Source organism: Triticum aestivum, chromosome 1D (genome assembly GCF_018294505.1).
Source record: "Triticum aestivum cultivar Chinese Spring chromosome 1D, IWGSC CS RefSeq v2.1, whole genome shotgun sequence".
NCBI lineage: Eukaryota > Viridiplantae > Streptophyta > Magnoliopsida > Poales > Poaceae > Triticum > Triticum aestivum.
The window spans coordinates 48,053,863-48,074,909 of record NC_057796.1 but is presented as its reverse complement, the minus strand read 5'-3'; positions in this window follow the sequence as shown (position 1 = coordinate 48,074,909).

Sequence of the window (21,047 nt, the reverse complement as noted above, 5' to 3'; positions counted from 1 at the left end):
ATCGTTTCGTTCACAAAGGTGGGATGTTCCATACCGAAAACCATCATGCTTGCCGTGAGAAGCTCCGGTTTGTGAGAAGCATATACCCAAACTTGCCCCAAATGGGACAAAATTAGTACCACGGCATGTTCATGCCGCTCCATGATAGCATGCCAAGTTTCATGAATTTCAGACGAGTTTTGGATTTAATAGAATTTAAAAACCAGGCATCTCAATGTTTTGCCAGCAATCAACGGTGCCCCGGTGTTTGAAATTCATTCCCATTTCTTGCATGGGACCTAAGCATGCACCCAAGGACACAAATTTGATTTTTCAACCAATTTATATGCACTGGAGCATGTGCATGTAGTTCAAGTTTGAATTATGCACATAAAATGCATTGAAAACTCAGTTAATGCATAAAAATGTCCAAACGAACCCAGAAAAATCACATAAAATCACACGACACTCCTGTTGTTCTATGTTGACAAGAGAAATTTTTTTGAAAGCAATAAGAGGCAATGGATATCGTTTCTTCCACAAAGGTGGGATGTTCCCTACCGAAAACCATCATGCTTGTTGTGAGAAGCTCCGGTTTGTGAGAAGCATATACCCAAACTTGCCCCAAATGGGACAAAATTTGTACCACGGCATGTTGATGCCGCTCCATGATAGCATGCCAAGTTTCATGAATTTCAGACGAGTTTTGGATTTACTAGAATTTAAAAACCTGGCATCTCAATGTTTTGCCAGCAATCAACGGTGCCCCGGTGTTAGAAATTCATTCCCATTTCTTGCATGGGACCTAAGCATGCACCCAAGGACACAGATTTGATTTTTCAACCAATTTATATGCACTGGAGCATGTGCATGTAGTTCAAATTTTAATTATGCGCACAAAATGCATTGAAAACTCAGTTAATGAATAAAAATGTCCAAACGAACCCCAAAAAATCACAAAAAATCACACAAAACTTCTGTTGTTCTATGTTGACACCAGAATAAATTTGAAAGCAATAAGAGGCAATGGATATCGTTTCGTCCACAAAGATGGGACGTTCCATACCGAAAACTATCATGCTTGTTGTGAGAAGCTCTGGTTTGTGAGAAGCATATACCCAAACCTGCCCCAAATGGGACAAAATTTGTACCACAGCATGTTGATGCCGCTCCATGATAGCATGCCAAGTTTCATGAATTTCAGACGAGTTTTGGATTTACTAGAATTTAGAAACCAAGCATCTCAATGTTTTGCCGGCAATCAACGGTGCCCCGGTGTTTGAATTTCGTTCCCATTTCTTGCATGGGATCTAAGCATGCACCCAAGGACACAAATTTTATTTCAACCAATTTATATGCACCGGAGCATGTGCATGTAGTTCAAATTTTAATTATGCACATAAAATGCATTGAAAACTCAGTTAATGCATAAAAATGTCCAAAGGGACCCCGAAAAATCACAAAAAATCACACAACACTCCTATTGTTCTATGTTGACATGAGAGAAAATTTTGAAAGCAATAACAGGAAATGGATATCGTTTCGTTCACAAAGGTGGGATGTTCCATACCGAAAACCATCATGCTTGCCGTGAGAAGGTCCGGTTTGTGAGAAGCATATACCCAAACTTGCCCCAAATGGGACAAAATTTGTACCACGGCATGTTGATGCCGCTCCATGATAGCATGCCAAGTTTCATGAATTTCAGACGAGTTTTGGATTTACTAGAATTTAGAAACCAGGCATCTCAATGTTTTGCCGGCAATCAACGGAGCCCCGGTGTTTGAAATTCATTCCCATTTCTTGCATGGGATCTAAGCATGCACCCAAGGACACAAATTTTATTTCAACCAATTTATATGCACTGGAGCATGTGCATGTAGTTCAAATTTTAATTATGCACATAAATTGCAATGAAAACTCAGTTAAGGCATAAAAATGTCCAAACGAACCCCGAAAAATCACAAAAAATCACACAACACTCCTGTTGTTCTATGTTGACACGAGAGAAAATTTTGAAAGCAATAACAGGAAATGGATATCGTTTCGTTCACAAAGGTGGGATGTTCCCTACCGAAAACCATCATGCTTGCCGTGAGAAGCTCCGGTTTGTGAGAAGCATATACCCAAACTTGCCCCAAATGGGACAAAATTAGTACCACGGCATGTTCATGCCGCTCCATGATAGCATGCCAAGTTTCATGAATTTCAGACGAGTTTTGGATTTAATAGAATTTAAAAACCAGGCATCTTAATGTTTTGCCAGCAATCAACGGTGCCCCGGTGTTTGAAATTCATTCCCATTTCTTGCATGGGACCTAAGCATGCACCCAAGGACACAGATTTGATTTTTCAACCAATTTATATGCACTGGAGCATGTGCATGTAGTTCAAGTTTGAATTATGCACATAAAATGCATTGAAAACTCAGTTAATGCATAAAAATGTCCAAACGAACCCAGAAAAATCACATAAAATCACACGACACTCCTGTTGTTCTATGTTGACACCAGAATAAATTTGAAAGCAATAAGAGGCAATGGATATCGTTTCGTCCACAAAGATGGGACGTTCCCTACCGAAAACTATCATGCTTGTTGTGAGAAGCTCTGGTTTGTGAGAAGCATATACCCAAACCTGCCCCAAATGGGACAAAATTTGTACCACAGCATGTTGATGCCGCTCCATGATAGCATGCCAAGTTTCATGAATTTCAGACGAGTTTTGGATTTACTAGAATTTAGAAACCAAGCATCTCAATGTTTTGCCGGCAATCAACGGTGCCTCGGTGTTTGAATTTCATTCCCATTTCTTGCATGGGATCTAAGCATGCACCCAAGGACACAAATTTTATTTCAACCAATTTATATGCACCGGAGCATGTGCATGTAGTTCAAATTTTAATTATGCACATAAAATGCATTGAAAACTCAGTTAATGCATAAAAATGTCCAAAGGGACACCGAAAAATCACAAAAAATCACACAACACTCCTATTGTTCTATGTTGACATGAGAGAAAATTTTGAAAGCAATAACAGGAAATGGATATCGTTTCGTTCACAAAGGTGGGATGTTCCATACCGAAAACCATCATGCTTGCCGTGAGAAGCTCCGGTTTGTGAGAAGCATATACCCAAACTTGCCCCAAATGGGACAAAATTTGTACCATGGCATGTTGATGCCGCTCCATGATAGCATGCCAAGTTTCATGAATTTCAGACGAGTTTTGGATTTAATAGAATTTAAGAACCAGGCATCTCAATGTTTTGCCAGCAATCAACGGTGCCCCGGTGTTTGAAATTCATTCCCATTTCTTGCATGGGACCTAAGCATGCACCCAAGGACACAGATTTGATTTTTCAACCAATTTATATGCATTGGAGCATGTGCATGTAGTTCAAGTTTGAATTATGCACATAAAATGCATTGAAAACTCAGTTAATGCATAAAAATGTCCAAACGAACCCAGAAAAATCACATAAAATCACACGACACTCCTGTTGTTCTATGTTGACAAGAGAATTTTTTTTGAAAGCAATAAGAGGCAATGGATATCGTTTCTTCCCCAAAGGTGGGATGTTCCCTACCGAAAACCATCATGCTTGTTGTGAGAAGCTCCGGTTTGTGAGAAGCATATACCCAAACTTGCCCCAAATGGGACAAAATTTGTATCACGGCATGTTGATGCCGCTCCATGATAGCATGCCAAGTTTCATGAATTTTAGACGAGTTTTGGATTTACTAGAATTTAAAAACCTGGCATCTCAATGTTTTGCCAGCAATCAACGGTGCCCCGGTGTTAGAAATTCATTCCCATTTCTTGCATGGGACCTAAGCATGCACCCAAGGACACAGATTTGATTTTTCAACCAATTTATATGCACTGGAGCATGTGCATGTAGTTCAAATTTTAATTATGCGCACAAAATGCATTGAAAACTGAGTTAATGAATAAAAATGTCCAAACGAACCCCAAAAAATCACAAAAAATCACACAAAACTTCTGTTGTTCTATGTTGACACCAGAATAAATTTGAAAGCAATAAGAGGCAATGGATATCGTTTCGTCCACAAAGATGGGACGTTCCCTACCGAAAACTATCATGCTTGTTGTGAGAAGCTCTGGTTTGTGAGAAGCATATACCCAAACCTGCCCCAAATGGGACAAAATTTGTACCACAACATGTTGATGCCGCTCCATGATAGCATGCCAAGTTTCATGAATTTCAGACGAGTTTTGGATTTACTAGAATTTAGAAACCAAGCATCTCAATGTTTTGCCGGCAATCAACGGTGCCCCGGTGTTTGAATTTCATTCCCATTTCTTGCATGGGATCTAAGCATGCACCCAAGGACACAAATTTTATTTCAACCAATTTATATGCACCGGAGCATGTGCATGTAGTTCAAATTTTAATTATGCACATAAAATGCATTGAAAACTCAGTTAATGCATAAAAATGTCCAAAGGGACCCCGAAAAATCACAAAAAATCACACAACACTCCTATTGTTCTATGTTGACATGAGAGAAAATTTTGAAAGCAATAACAGGAAATGGATATCGTTTCGTTCACAAAGGTGGGATGTTCCATACCGAAAACCATCATGCTTGCCGTGAGAAGCTCCGGTTTGTGAGAAGCATATACCCAAACTTGCCCCAAATGGGACAAAATTTGTACCACGGCATGTTGATGCTGCTCCATGATAGCATGCCAAGTTTCATGAATTTCAGACGAGTTTTGGATTTAATAGAATTTAAGAACCAGGCATCTCAATGTTTTGCCAGCAATCAACGGTGCCCCGGTGTTTGAAATTCATTCCCATTTCTTGCATGGGACCTAAGCATGCACCCAAGGACACAGATTTGATTTTTCAACCAATTTATATGCACTGGAGCATGTGCATGTAGTTCAAGTTTGAATTATGCACATAAAATGCATTGAAAACTCAGTTAATGCATAAAAATGTCCAAACGAACCCAGAAAAATCACATAAAATCACACGACACTCCTGTTGTTCTATGTTGACAAGAGAATTTTTTTTGAAAGCAATAAGAGGCAATGGATATCGTTTCTTCCCCAAAGGTGGGACATTGCCTACCGAAAAACATCATGCTTGTTGTGAGAAGCTCCGGTTTGTGAGAAGCATATACCCAAACCTGCCCCAAATGGGACAAAATTTGTACCACGACAGGTTGATGCCGCTCCATGATAGCATCCCAAGTTTCATGAATTTCAGACGAGTTTTGGATTTACTAGAATTTAAAAACCAGGCATCTCAATGTTTTGCCGGCAATCAACGGTGCCCCGGTGTTTGAAATTCATTCCCATTTCTTGCATGGGACCTAAGCATGCACCCGAGGACACAAATTTGATTTTTTCAACCAATTTATATGCACTTGAGCATGTGCATGTAGTTCAAATTTGAATTATGCACATAAAATGCATTAAAAACTCAGTTAATGCATAAAAATGTCCAAACGAACCCCGAAAAAACACAAAAAATCACACAACACTCCTGTTGTTCTATGTTGACACGAGAAAAAAATTTGAAAGCAATAAGAGGCAATGGATATTCTTTCGTCCACAAAGGTGGGATGTTCCCTACCGAAAACCATCATGCTTGTTGTGAGAAGCTCCGGTTTGTGAGAAGCATATACCCAAACTTGCCCCAAATGGGACAAAATTTGTATCACGGCATGTCGATGCCGCTCCATGATAGCATGCCAAGTTTCATGAATTTCAGACGAGTTTTGGATTTACTAGAATTTAAAAACCTGGCATCTCAATGTTTTTCCAGCAAACAACGGTGCCCCGGTGTTAGAAATTCATTCCCATTTCTTGCATGGGACCTAAGCATGCACCCAAGGACACAGATTTGATTTTTCAACCAATTTATATGCACTGGAGCATGTGCATGTAGTTCAAATTTTAATTATGCGCATAAAATGCATTGAAAACTCAGTTAATGAATAAAAATGTCCAAACGAACCCCAAAAAATCACAAAAAATCACACAAAACTTCTGTTGTTCTATGTTGACACCAGAATAAATTTGAAAGCAATAAGAGGCAATGGATATCATTTCGTCCACAAAGATGGGACGTTCCCTACCGAAAACTATCATGCTTGTTGTGAGAAGCTCCGGTTTGTGAGAAGCATATACCCAAACCTGCCCCAAACGGGACAAAATTTGTACCACGGCATGTTGATGCCGCTCCATGATAGCATGCCAAGTTTCATGAATTTCAGACGAGTTTTGGATTTACTAGAATTTAGAAACCAAGCATCTCAATGTTTTGCCGGCAATCAACGGTGCCCCGGTGTTTGAAATTCATTCCCATTTCTTGCATGGGATCTAAGCATGCACCCAAGGACACAAATTTTATTTCAACCAATTTATATGCACCGGAGCATGTGCATGTAGTTCAAATTTTAATTATGCACATAAAATGCATTGAAAACTCAGTTAATGCATAAAAATGTCCAAACGAACCCCGAAAAATCACAAAAAATCACACAACACTCCTGTTGTTCTATGTTGACACGAGAGAAAATTTTGAAAGCAATAACAGGAAATGGATATCGTTTCGTTCACAAAGGTGGGATGTTCCATACCGAAAACCATCATGCTTGCCCTGAGAAGCTCCGGTTTGTGAGAAGCATATACCCAAACTTGCCCCAAATGGGACAAAATTTGTACCACGGCATGTTGATGCCGCTCCATGATAGCATGCCAAGTTTCATGAATTTCAGACGAGTTTTGGATTTAATAGAATTTAAAAACCAGGCATCTCAATGTTTTGCCAGCAATCAACGGTGCCCCGGTGTTTGAAATTCATTCCCATTTCTTGCATGGGACCTAAGCATGCACCCAAGGACACATATTTGATTTTTCAACCAATTTATATGCACTGGAGCATGTGCATGTAGTTCAAGTTTGAATTATGCACATAAAATGCATTGAAAACTCAGTTAATGCATAAAAATGTCCAAACGAACCCAGAAAAATCACATAAAATCACACGACACTCCTGTTGTTCTATGTTCACAAGAGAAATTTTTTTGAAAGCAATAAGAGGCTATGGATATCGTTTCTTCCCCAAAGGTGGGACATTGCCTACCGAAAAACATCATGCTTGTTGTGAGAAGCTCCGGTTTGTGAGAAGCATATACCCAAACCTGCCCCAAATGGGACAAAATTTGTACCACGACAGGTTGATGCCGCTCCATGATAGCATCCCAAGTTTCATGAATTTCAGACGAGTTTTGGATTTACTAGAATTTAAAAACCAGGCATCTCAATGTTTTGCCGGCAATCAACGATGCCCCGGTGTTTGAAATTCATTCCCATTTCTTGCATGGGACCTAAGCATGCACCCGAGGACACAAATTTGATTTTTTCAACCAATTTATATGCACTGGAGCATGTGCATGTAGTTCAAATTTGAATTATGCACATAAAATGCATTGAAAACTCAGTTAATGCATAAAAATGTCCAAACGAACCCCGAAAAAACACAAAAAATCACACAACACTCCTGTTGTTCTATGTTGACACGAGAAAAAAATTTGAAAGCAATAAGAGCCAATGGATATCCTTTCGTCCACAAAGCTGGGATGTTCCCTACCGAAAACCATCATGCTTGTTGCGAGAAGCTCCGGTTTGTGAGAAGCATATACACAAACTTGCCCCAAATGGGACAAAATTTGTATCACGGCATGTCGATGCCGCTCCATGATAGCATGCCAAGTTTCATGAATTTCAGACGAGTTTTGGATTTACTAGAATTTAAAAACCTGGCATCTCAATGTTTTGCCAGCAATCAACGGTGCCCCGGTGTTAGAAATTCATTCCCATTTCTTGCATGGGACCTAAGCATGCACCCAAGGACACAGATTTGATTTTTCAACCAATTTATATGCACTGGAGCATGTGCATGTAGTTCAAATTTTAATTATGCGCATAAAATGCATTGAAAACTCAGTTAATGAATAAAAATGTCCAAACGAACCCCAAAAAATCACAAAAAACACACAAAACTTCTGTTGTTCTATGTTGACACCAGAATAAATTTGAAAGCAATAAGAGGCAATGGATATCGTTTCGTCCACAAAGATGGGACGTTCCCTACCGAAAACTATCATGCTTGTTGTGAGAAGCTCCGGTTTGTGAGAAGCATATACCCAAACCTGCCCCAAATGGGACAAAATTTGTACCACGGCATGTTGATGCCGCTCCATGATAGCATGCCAAGTTTCATGAATTTCAGACGAGTTTTGGATTTACTAGAATTTAGAAACCAAGCATCTCAATGTTTTGCGGGCAATCAACGGTGCCCCGGTGTTTGAAATTCATTCCCATTTCTTGCATGGGATCTAAGCATGCACCCAAGGACACAAATTTTATTTCAACCAATTTATATGCACCGGAGCATGTGCATGTAGTTCAAATTTTAATTATGCACATAAAATGCATTGAAAACTCAGTTAATGCATAAAAATGTCCAAACGAACCCCGAAAAATCACAAAAAATCACACAACACTCCTGTTGTTCTATGTTGACACGAGAGAAGATTTTGAAAGCAATAACAGGAAATGGATATCGTTTCGTTCACAAAGGTGGGATGTTCCATACCGAAAACCATCATGCTTGCCCTGAGAAGCTCCGGTTTGTGAGAAGCATATACCCAAACTTGCCCCAAATGGGACAAAATTTGTACCACGGCATGTTGATGCCGCTCCATGATAGCATGCCAAGTTTCATGAATTTCAGACGAGTTTTGGATTTAATAGAATTTAAAAACCAGGCATCTCAATGTTTTGCCAGCAATCAACGGTGCCCCGGTGTTTGAAATTCATTCCCATTTCTTGCATGGGACCTAAGCATGCACCCAAGGACACATATTTGATTTTTCAACCAATTTATATGCACTGGAGCATGTGCATGTAGTTCAAGTTTGAATTATGCACATAAAATGCATTGAAAACTCAGTTAATGCATAAAAATGTCCAAACGAACCCAGAAAAATCATAAAAAATCACACGACACTCCTGTTGTTCTATGTTGACAAGAGAAATTTTTTTGAAAGCAATAAGAGGCTATGGATATCGTTTCTTCCCCAAAGGTGGGACATTGCCTACCGAAAAACATCATGCTTGTTGTGAGAAGCTCCGGTTTGTGAGAAGCATATACCCAAACCTGCCCCAAATGGGACAAAATTTGTACCACGACAGGTTGATGCCGCTCCATGATAGCATCCCAAGTTTCATGAATTTCAGACGAGTTTTGGATTTACTAGAATTTAAAAACCAGGCATCTCAATGTTTTGCCGGCAATCAACGGTGCCCCGGTGTTTGAAATTCATTCCCATTTCTTGCATGGGACCTAAGCATGCACCCGAGGACACAAATTTGATTTTTTCAACCAATTTATATGCACTGGAGCATGTGCATGTAGTTCAAATTTGAATTATGCACATAAAATGCATTGAAAACTCAGTTAATGCATAAAAATGTCCAAACGAACCCCGAAAAAACACAAAAAATCACACAACACTCCTGTTGTTCTATGTTGACACGAGAAAAAAATTTGAAAGCAATAAGAGGCAATGGATATCCTTTCGTCCACAAAGCTGGGATGTTCCCTACCGAAAACCATCATGCTTGTTGCGAGAAGCTCCGGTTTGTGAGAAGCATATACACAAACTTGCCCCAAATGGGACAAAATTTGTATCACGGCATGTCGATGCCGCTCCATGATAGCATGCCAAGTTTCATGAATTTCAGACGAGTTTTGGATTTACTAGAATTTAAAAACCTGGCATCTCAATGTTTTGCCAGCAATCAACGGTGCCCCGGTGTTAGAAATTCATTCCCATTTCTTGCATGGGACCTAAGCATGCACCCAAGGACACAGATTTGATTTTTCAACCAATTTATATGCACTGGAGCATGTGCATGTAGTTCAAATTTTAATTATGCGCATAAAATGCATTGAAAACTCAGTTAATGAATAAAAATGTCCAAACGAACCCCAAAAAATCACAAAAAATCACACAAAACTTCTGTTGTTCTATGTTGACACGAGAATAAATTTGAAAGCAATAAGAGGCAATGGATATCCTTTCGTCCACAAAGATGGGACGTTCCCTACCGAAAACTATCATGCTTGTTGTGAGAAGCTCCGGTTTGTGAGAAGCATATACCCAAACCTGCCCCAAATGGGACAAAATTTGTACCACGGCATGTTGATGCCGCTCCATGATAGCATGCCAAGTTTCATGAATTTCAGACGAGTTTTGGATTTACTAGAATTTAGAAACCAGGCATCTCAATGTTTTGCCGGCAATCAACGGTGCCCCGGTGTTTGAAATTCATTCCCATTTCTTGCATGGGATCTAAGCATGCACCCAAGGACACAAATTTTATTTCAACCAATTTATATGCACTGGAGCATGTGCATGTAGTTCAAATTTTAATTATGCACATAAAATGCATTGAAAACTCAGTTAATGCATAAAAATGTCCAAACGAACCCCGAAAAATCACAAAAAATCACACAACACTCCTGTTGTTCTATGTTGACACGAGAGAAGATTTTGAAACCAATAACAGGAAATGGATATCGTTTCGTTCACAAAGGTGGGATGTTCCATACCGAAAACCATCATGCTTGCCGTGAGAAGCTCCGGTTTGTGAGAAGCATATACCCAAACTTGCCCCAAATGGGACAAAATTTGTACCACGGCATGTTGATGCCGCTCCATGATAGCATGCCAAGTTTCATGAATTTCAGACGAGTTTTGGATTTAATAGAATTTAAAAACCAGGCATCTCAATGTTTTGCCAGCAATCAACGGTGCCCCGGTGTTTGAAATTCATTCCCATTTCTTGCATGGGACCTAAGCATGCACCCAAGGACACAAATTTGATTTTTCAACCAATTTATATGCACTGGAGCATGTGCATGTAGTTCAAGTTTGAATTATGCACATAAAATGCATTGAAAACTCAGTTAATGCATAAAAATGTCCAAACGAACCCAGAAAAATCACATAAAATCACACGACACTCCTGTTGTTCTATGTTGACAAGAGAAATTTTTTTGAAAGCAATAAGAGGCTATGGATATCGTTTCTTCCCCAAAGGTGGGACATTGCCTACCGAAAAACATCATGCTTGTTGTGAGAAGCTCCGGTTTGTGAGAAGCATATACCCAAACCTGCCCCAAATGGGACAAAATTTGTACCACGACAGGTTGATGCCGCTCCATGATAGCATCCCAAGTTTCATGAATTTCAGACGAGTTTTGGATTTACTAGAATTTAAAAACCAGGCATCTCAATGTTTTGCCGGCAATCAACGGTGCCCCGGTGTTTGAAATTCATTCCCATTTCTTGCATGGGACCTAAGCATGCACCCGAGGACACAAATTTGATTTTTTCAACCAATTTATATGCACTGGAGCATGTGCATGTAGTTCAAATTTGAATTATGCACATAAAATGCATTGAAAACTCAGTTAATGCATAAAAATGTCCAAACGAACCCCGAAAAAACACAAAAAATCACACAACACTCCTGTTGTTCTATGTTGACACGAGAAAAAAATTTGAAAGCAATAAGAGGCAATGGATATCCTTTCGTCCACAAAGCTGGGATGTTCCCTACCGAAAACCATCATGCTTGTTGCGAGAAGCTCCGGTTTGTGAGAAGCATATACACAAACTTGCCCCAAATGGGACAAAATTTGTATCACGGCATGTCGATGCCGCTCCATGATAGCATGCCAAGTTTCATGAATTTCAGACGAGTTTTGGATTTACTAGAATTTAAAAACCTGGCATCTCAATGTTTTGCCAGCAATCAACGGTGCCCCGGTGTTAGAAATTCATTCCCATTTCTTGCATGGGACCTAAGCATGCACCCAAGGACACAGATTTGATTTTTCAACCAATTTATATGCACTGGAGCATGTGCATGTAGTTCAAATTTTAATTATGCGCATAAAATGCATTGAAAACTCAGTTAATGAATAAAAATGTCCAAACGAACCCCAAAAAATCACAAAAAATCACACAAAACTTCTGTTGTTCTATGTTGACACGAGAATAAATTTGAAAGCAATAAGAGGCAATGGATATCGTTTCGTCCACAAAGATGGGACGTTCCCTACCGAAAACTATCATGCTTGTTGTGAGAAGCTCCGGTTTGTGAGAAGCATATACCCAAACCTGCCCCAAATGGGACAAAATTTGTACCACGGCATGTTGATGCCGCTCCATGATAGCATGCCAAGTTTCATGAATTTCAGACGATTTTTGGATTTACTAGAATTTAGAAACCAAGCATCTCAATGTTTTGCCGGCAATCAACGGTGCCCCGGTGTTTGAAATTCATTCCCATTTCTTGCATGGGATCTAAGCATGCACCCAAGGACACAAATTTTATTTCAACCAATTTATATGCACTGGAGCATGTGCATGTAGTTCAAATTTTAATTATGCACATAAAATGCATTGAAAACTCAGTTAATGCATAAAAATGTCCAAACGAACCCCGAAAAATCACAAAAAATCATACAACACTCCTGTTGTTCTATGTTGACACGAGAGAATATTTTGAAAGCAATAACAGGAAATGGATATCGTTTCGTTCACAAAGGTGGGATGTTCCATACCGAAAACCATCATGCTTGCCGTGAGAAGCTCCGGTTTGTGAGAAGCATATACCCAAACTTGCCACAAATGGGACAAAATTTGTACCACGGCACGTTGATGCCGCTCCATGATAGCATGCCAAGTTTCATGAATTTCAGACGAGTTTTGGATTTAATAGAATTTAAAAACCAGGCATCTCAATGTTTTGCCAGCAATCAACGGTGCCCCGGTGTTTGAAATTCATTCCCATTTCTTGCATGGGACCTAAGCATGCTCCCAAGGACACAGATTTGATTTTTCAACCAATTTATATGCACTGGAGCATGTGCATGTAGTTCAAGTTTGAATTATGCACATAAAATGCATTGAAAACTCAGTTAATGCATAAAAATGTCCAAACGAACCCAGAAAAATCACATAAAATCACACGACACTCCTGTTGTTCTATGTTGACAAGAGAAATTTTTTTGAAAGCAATAAGAGGCAATGGATATTGTTTCTTCCCCAAAGGTGGGACATTGCCTACCGAAAAACATCATGCTTGTTGTGAGAAGCTCCGGTTTGTGAGAAGCATATACCCAAACCTGCCCCAAATGGGACAAAATTTGTACCACGACAGGTTGATGCCGCTCCATGATAGCATCCCAAGTTTCATGAATTTCAGACGAGTTTTGGATTTACTAGAATTTAAAAACCAGGCATCTCAATGTTTTGCCGGCAATCAACGGTGCCCCGGTGTTTGAAATTCATTCCCATTTCTTGCATGGGACCTAAGCATGCACCCGAGGACACAAATTTGATTTTTTCAACCAATTTATATGCACTGGAGCATGTGCATGTAGTTCAAATTTGAATTATGCACATACAATGCATTGAAAACTCAGTTAATGCATAAAAATGTCCAAACGAACCCCGAAAAACACAAAAAATCACACAACACTCCTGTTGTCCTATGTTGACACGAGAAAAAAATTTGAAAGCAATAAGAGGCAATGGATATCGTTTCGTCCACAAAGGTGGGATGTTCCCTACCGAAAACCATCATGCTTGTTGTGAGAAGCTCCGGTTTGTGAGAAGCATATACCCAAACTTGCCCCAAATGGGACAAAATTTGTATCACAGCATGTCGATGCCGCTCCATGATAGCATGCCAAGTTTCATGAATTTCAGACGAGTTTTGGATTTACTAGAATTTAAAAACCTGGCATCTCAATGTTTTGCCAGCAATCAACGGTGCCCCGGTGTTAGAAATTCATTCCCGTTTCTTGCATGGGACCTAAGCATGCACCCAAGGACACAGATTTGATTTTTCAACCAATTTATATGCACTGGAGCATGTGCATGTAGTTCAAATTTTAATTATGCGCATAAAATGCACTGAAAACTCAGTTAATGAATAAAAATGTCCAAACGAACCCCAAAAAATCACAAAAAATAACACAAAACTTCTGTTGTTCTATGTTGACACCAGAATAAATTTGAAAGCAATAAGAGGCAATGGATATCGTTTCGTCCACAAAGATGGGACGTTCCCTACCGAAAACTATCATGCTTGTTGTGAGAAGCTCCGGTTTGTGAGAAGCATATACCCAAACCTGACCCAAATGGGACAAAATTTGTACCACGGCATGTTGATGCCGCTCCATGATAGCATGCCAAGTTTCATGAATTTCAGACGAGTTTTGGATTTACTAGAATTTAGAAACCAAGCATCTCAATGTTTTGCCGGCAATCAACGGTGCCCCGGAGTTTGAAATTCATTCCCATTTCTTGCATGGGATCTAAGCATGCACCCAAGGACGCAAATTTTATTTCAACCAATTTATATGCACCGGAGCATGTGCATGTAGTTCAAATTTTAATTATGCACATAAAATGCATTGAAAACTCAGTTAATGCATAAAAATGTCCAAACGAACCCAGAAAAATCACATAAAATCACACAACACTCCTGTTGTTCTATGTTGACACGAGAGAAAATTTGGAAAGCAATAGCAGGAAATGGATATCGTTTCGTTCACAAAGGTGGGATGTTCCATACCGAAAACCATCATGCTTGCCGTGAGAAGCTCCGGTTTGTGAGAAGCATATACCCAAACTTGCCCCAAATGGGACAAAATTTGTACCACAGCATGTTGATGCCGCTCCATGATAGCATGCCAAGTTTCATGAATTTCAGACGAGTTTTGGATTTAATAGAATTTAGAAACCAGGCATCTCAATGTTTTGCCGGCAATCAACGGTGCCCCGGTGTTTGAAATTCATTCCCATTTCTTGCATGGGACCTAAGCATGCACCCAAGGACACAGATTTGATTTTTCAACCAATTTATATGCACTGGAGCATGTGCATGTAGTTCAAGTTTGAATTATGCACATAAAATGCATTGAAAACTCAGTTAATGCATAAAAATGTCCAAACGAACCCAGAAAAATCACATAAAATCACACGACACTCCTGTTGTTCTATGTTGACAAGAGAAAATTTTTTGAAAGCAATAAGAGGCAATGGATATCGTTTCTTCCCCAAAGGTGGGACATTCCCTACAGAAAAACATCATGCTTGTTGTGAGAAGCTCCGGTTTGTGAGAAGCATATACCCAAACCTGCCCCAAATGGGACAAAATTTGTACCACGACAGGTTGATGCCGCTCCATGATAGCATCCCAAGTTTCATGAATTTCAGACGAGTTTTGGATTTACTAGAATTTAAAAACCAGGCATCTCAATGTTTTGCCGGCAATCAACGGTGCCCCGATGTTTGAAATTCATTCCCATTTCTTGCATGGGACCTAAGCATGCACCCGTGGACACAAATTTGATTTTTTCAACCAATTTATATGCACTGGAGCATGTGCATATAGTTCAAATTTGAATTATGCACATAAAATGCATTGAAAACTCAGTTAATGCATAAAAATGTCCAAACGAACCCCGAAAAAGCACAAAAAAATCACACAACACTCCTGTTGTTCTATGTTGACACGAGAAAAAAATTTGAAAGCAATAAGAGGCAATGGATATCGTTTCGTCCACAAAGGTGGGATGTTCCCTACCGAAAACCATCATGCTTGGTGTGAGAAGCCCCGGTTTGTGAGAAGCATATACCCAAACTTGCCCCAAATGGGACAAAATTTGTATCACGGCATGTCGATGCCGCTCCATGATAGCATGCCAAGTTTCATGAATTTCAGACAAGTTTTGGATTTACTAGAATTTAAAAACCTGGCATCTCAATGTTTTGCCAGCAATCAACGGTGCCCCGGTGTTAGAAATTCATTCCCATTTCTGGCATGGGACCTAAGCATGCACCCAAGGACACATATTTGATTTTTCAACCATTTTATATGCACTGGAGCATGTGCATGTAGTTCAAATTTTAATTATGCGCATAAAATGCATTGAAAACTCAGTTAATGAATAAAGATGTCCAAACGAACCCCAAAAAATCACAAAAAATCACACAAAACTTCTGTTGTTCTATGTTGACACCAGAATAAATTTGAAAGCAATAAGACGCAATGGATATCGTTTCGTCCACAAAGATGGGACGTTCCCTACCAAAAACTATCATGCTTGTTGTGAGAAGCTCCGGTTTGTGAGAAGCATATACCCAAACCTGCCCCAAATGGGACAAAATTTGTACCACGGCATGTTGATGCCGCTCCATGATAGCATGCCAAGTTTCATGAATTTCAGACGAGTTTCGGATTTACTAGAATTTAGAAACCAAGCATCTCAATGTTTTGCCGGCAATCAACGGTGCCCCGATGTTTGAAATTCATTCCCATTTCTTGCATGGGATCTAAGCATGCACCCAAGGACACAAATTTTATTTCAACCAATTTATGTGCACCGGAGCATGTGCATGTAGTTCAAATTTTAATTATGCACATAAAATGCATTGAAAACTCAGTTAATGCATAAAAATGTCCAAACGAACCCTGAAAAATCACAAAAAATCACACAACACTCCTGTTGTTCTATGTTGACACGAGAGAAAATTTTGAAAGCAATAACAGGAAATGGATATCGTTTCGTTCACAAAGGTGGGATGTTCCATACCGAAAACCATCATGCTTGCCGTGAGAAGCTCCGGTTTGTGAGAAGCATATACCCAAACTTGCCCCAAATGGGACAAAATTAGTACCACGGCATGTTGATGCCACTCCATGATAGCATGCCAAGTTTCATGAATTTCAGACGAGTTTTGGATTTAATAGAATTTAAAAACCAGGCATCTCAATGTTTTGCCAGCAATCAACGGTGCCCCGGTGTTTGAAATTCATTCCCATTTCTTGCATGGGACCTAAGCATGCACCCGAGGACACAAATTTGATTTTTTCAACCAATTTATGTGCACTGGAGCATGTGCATATAGTTCAAATTTGAATTATGTACATAAAATGCATTGAAAACTCAGATAATGCATAAAAATGTCCAAACGAACCCCGAAAAAGCACAAAAAAATCACACAACACTCCTGTTGTTCTATGTTGACACGAGAAAAAAATTTGAAAGCAATAAGAGGCAATGGATATCGTTTCGTCCACAAAGGTGGGATGTTCCCTACCGAAAACCATCATGCTTGTTGTGAGAAGCCCCGGTTTGTGAGAAGCATATACCCAAACTTGCCCCAAATGGGACAAAATTTGTATCACGGCATGTCGATGCCGCTCCATGATAGCATGCCAAGTTTCATGAATTTCAGACGAGTTTTGGATTTACTAGAATTTAAAAACCTGGCATCTCAATGTTTTGCCAGCAATCAACGGTGCCCCGGTGTTAGAAATTCATTCCCATTTCTGGCATGGGACCTAAGCATGCACCCAAGGACACATATTTGATTTTTCAACCATTTTATATGCACTGGAGCATGTGCATGTAGTTCAAATTTTAATTATGCGCATAAAATGCATTGAAAACTCAGTTAATGAATAAAGATGTCCAAACGAACCACAAAAAATCACAAAAAATCACACAAAACTTCTGTTGTTCTATGTTGACACCAGAATAAATTTGAAAGCAATAAGAGGCAATGGATATCGTTTCGTCCACAAAGATGGGACGTTCCCTACCGAAAACTATCATGCTTGTTGTGAGAAGCTCCGGTTTGTGAGAAGCATATACCCAAACCTGCCCCAAAGGGACAAAATTTGTACCACGGCATGTTGATGCCGCTCCATGATAGCATGCCAAGTTTCATGAATTTCAGACGAGTTTTGGATTTACTAGAATTTAGAAACCAAGCATCTCAATGTTTTGCCGGCAATCAACGGTGCCCCGATGTTTGAAATTCATTCCCATTTCTTGCATGGGATCTAAGCATGCACCCAAGGACACAAATTTTATTTCAACCAATTTATGTGCACCGGAGCATGTGCATGTAGTTCAAATTTTAATTATGCACATAAAATGCATTGAAAACTCAGTTAATGCATAAAAATGTCCAAACGAACCCTGAAAAATCACAAAAAATCACACAACACTCCTGTTGTTCTATGTTGACACGAGAGAAAATTTTGAAAGCAATAACAGGAAATGGATATCGTTTCATTCACAAAGGTGGGATGTTCCATACCGAAAACCATCATGCTTGCCGTGAGAAGCTCCGGTTTGTGAGAAGCATATACCCAAACTTGCCCCAAATGGGACAAAATTAGTACCACGGCATGTTGATGCCGCTCCATGATAGCATGCCAAGTTTCATGAATTTCAGACGAGTTTTGGATTTAATAGAATTTAAAAACCAGGCATCTCAATGTTTTGCCAGCAATCAACGGTGCCCCGGTGTTTGAAATTCATTCCCATTTCTTGCATGGGACCTAAGCATGCACCCAAGGACACAGATTTGATTTTTCAACCAATTTATATGCACTGGAGCATGTGCATGTAGTTCAAGTTTGAATTATGCACATAAAATGCATTGAAAACTCAGTTAATGCATAAAACTGTCAAACGAACCCAGAAAAATCACATAAAATCACACGACACTCCTGTTGTTCTATGTTGACAAGAGAAATTTTTTTGAAAGCAATAAGAGGCAATGGATATCGTTTCTTCCACAAAGGTGGGACATTCCCTACCGAAAAACATCATGCTTGTTGTGAGAAGCTCCGGTTTGTGAGAAGCATATACCCAAACCTGCCCAAAATGGGACAAAATTTGTACCACGACAGGTTGATGCCGCTCCATGATAGCATCCCAAGTTTCATGAACTTCAGACGAGTTTTGGATTTACTAGAAATTAAATACCAGGCATCTCAATGATTTGCCGGCAATCAACGGTGCCCCGGTGTTTGAAATTCATTCCCATTTCTTGCATGGGACCTAAGCATGCACCCGAGGACATAAATTTGATTTTTTCAACCAATTTATATGCACTAGAGCATGTGCATGGAGTTCAAATTTGAATTATGCACATAAAATGCATTGAAAACTCAGTTAATGCATAAAAATGTCCAAACGAACCCCGAAAAAACACAAAAAATCACACAACACTCCTGTTGTTCTATGTTGACACAAGAAAAAATTTTGAAAGCAATAAGAGGCAATGCATATCGTTTCGTCCACAAAGGTGGGATGTTCCCTACCGAAAACCATCATGGTTGTTGTGAGAAGCTCCGGTTTGTGAGAAGCATATACCCAAACTTGCCCCAAATGGGACAAAATTTGTATCACGGCATGTTGATGCCGCTCCATGATAGCGTGCCAAGTTTCATGAATTTCAGACGAGTTTTGGATTTACTAGAATTTAAAAACCTGGCATCTCAATGTTTTGCCAGCAATCAACGGTGCCCCGGTGTTAGAAATTCATTCCTATTTCTTGCATGGGACCTCAGCATGCACCCAAGGACACAGATTTGAATTATGCACATAAAATGCATTGAAAACTCAGTTAATGCATAAAAATGTCCAAACGAACCCCGAAAAAACACAAAAAATCACACAACACTCCTGTTGTTCTATGTTGACACGAGAAAAAAAATTGAAAGCAATAAGAGGCAATGGATATCGTTTCGTCCACAAAGGTGGGATGTTCCCTACCGAAAACCATCATGCTTGTTGTGAGAAGCTCCGGTTTGTGAGAAGCATATACCCAAACTTGCCCCAAATGGGACAAAATTTGTATCACGGCATGTCGATGCCGCTCCATGATAGCATGCCAAGTTTCATGAATTTCAGACGAGTTTTGGATTTACTAGAATTTAAAAACCTGGCATCTCAATGTTTTGCCAGCAATCAACGGTGCCCCGGTGTTAGAAATTCATTCCCGTTTCTTGCATGGGACCTAAGCATGCACCCAAGGACACAGATTTGATTTTTCAACCAATTTATATGCACTGAAGCATGTGCATGTAGTTCAAATTTTAATTATGCGCATAAAATGCATTGAAAACTCAGTTAATGAATAAAAATGCCCAAACGAACCCCAAAAAATCACAAAAAATCACACAAAACTTCTGTTGTTCTATGTTGACACGAGAATAAATTTGAAAGCAATAAGAGGCAATGGATATTGTTTCGTCCACAAAGATGGGACGTTCCCTACCGAAAACGATCATGCTTGTTGTGAGAAGCTCCGGTTTGTGAGAAGCATATACCCAAACCTGCCCCAAATGGGACAAAATTTGCACCATGGCATGTTGATGCCGCTCCATGATAGCATGCCAAGTTTCATGAATTTCAGACGAGTTTTGGATTTACTAGAATTTAGAAACCAGGCATCTCAATGTTTTGCCGGCAATCAACGGTGCCCCGGTGTTTGAAATTCATTCCCATTTCTTGCATGGGATCTAAGCATGCACCCAAGGACACAAATTTTATTTCAACCAATTTAGATGCACTGGAGCATGTGCATGTAGTTCAATATTTAATTATGCACATAAAATGCATTGAAAACTCAGTTAATGCATAAAAATGTCCAAACGAACCCCGAAAAATCACAAAAAATCACACAACACTCCTGTTGTTCTATGTTGACACGAGAGAAAATTTTGAAAGCAATAACAGGCAATGGATATCGTTTCGTTCACAAAGGTGGGATGTTCCATACCGAAAACCATCATGCTTGCCGTGAGAAGCTCCGGTTTGTGAGAAGCATATACCCAAACTTGCCCCAAATGGGACAAAATTCTTACCACGGCATGTTGATGCCGCTCCATGATAGCATGCCAAGTTTCATGAATTTCAGACGAGGTTTGGATTTAATAGAATTTAAAAACCAGGCATCTCAATGTTTTGCTAGCAATCAACGGTGGCCCGATGTTTGAAATTCATTCCCATTTCTTGCATGGGACCTAAGCATGCACCCAAGGACACAAATTTGATTTTTTCAACCAATTTATATGCACTGGAGCATGTGCGTGTAGTTCAGATTTGAATTATGCACATAAAATGCATT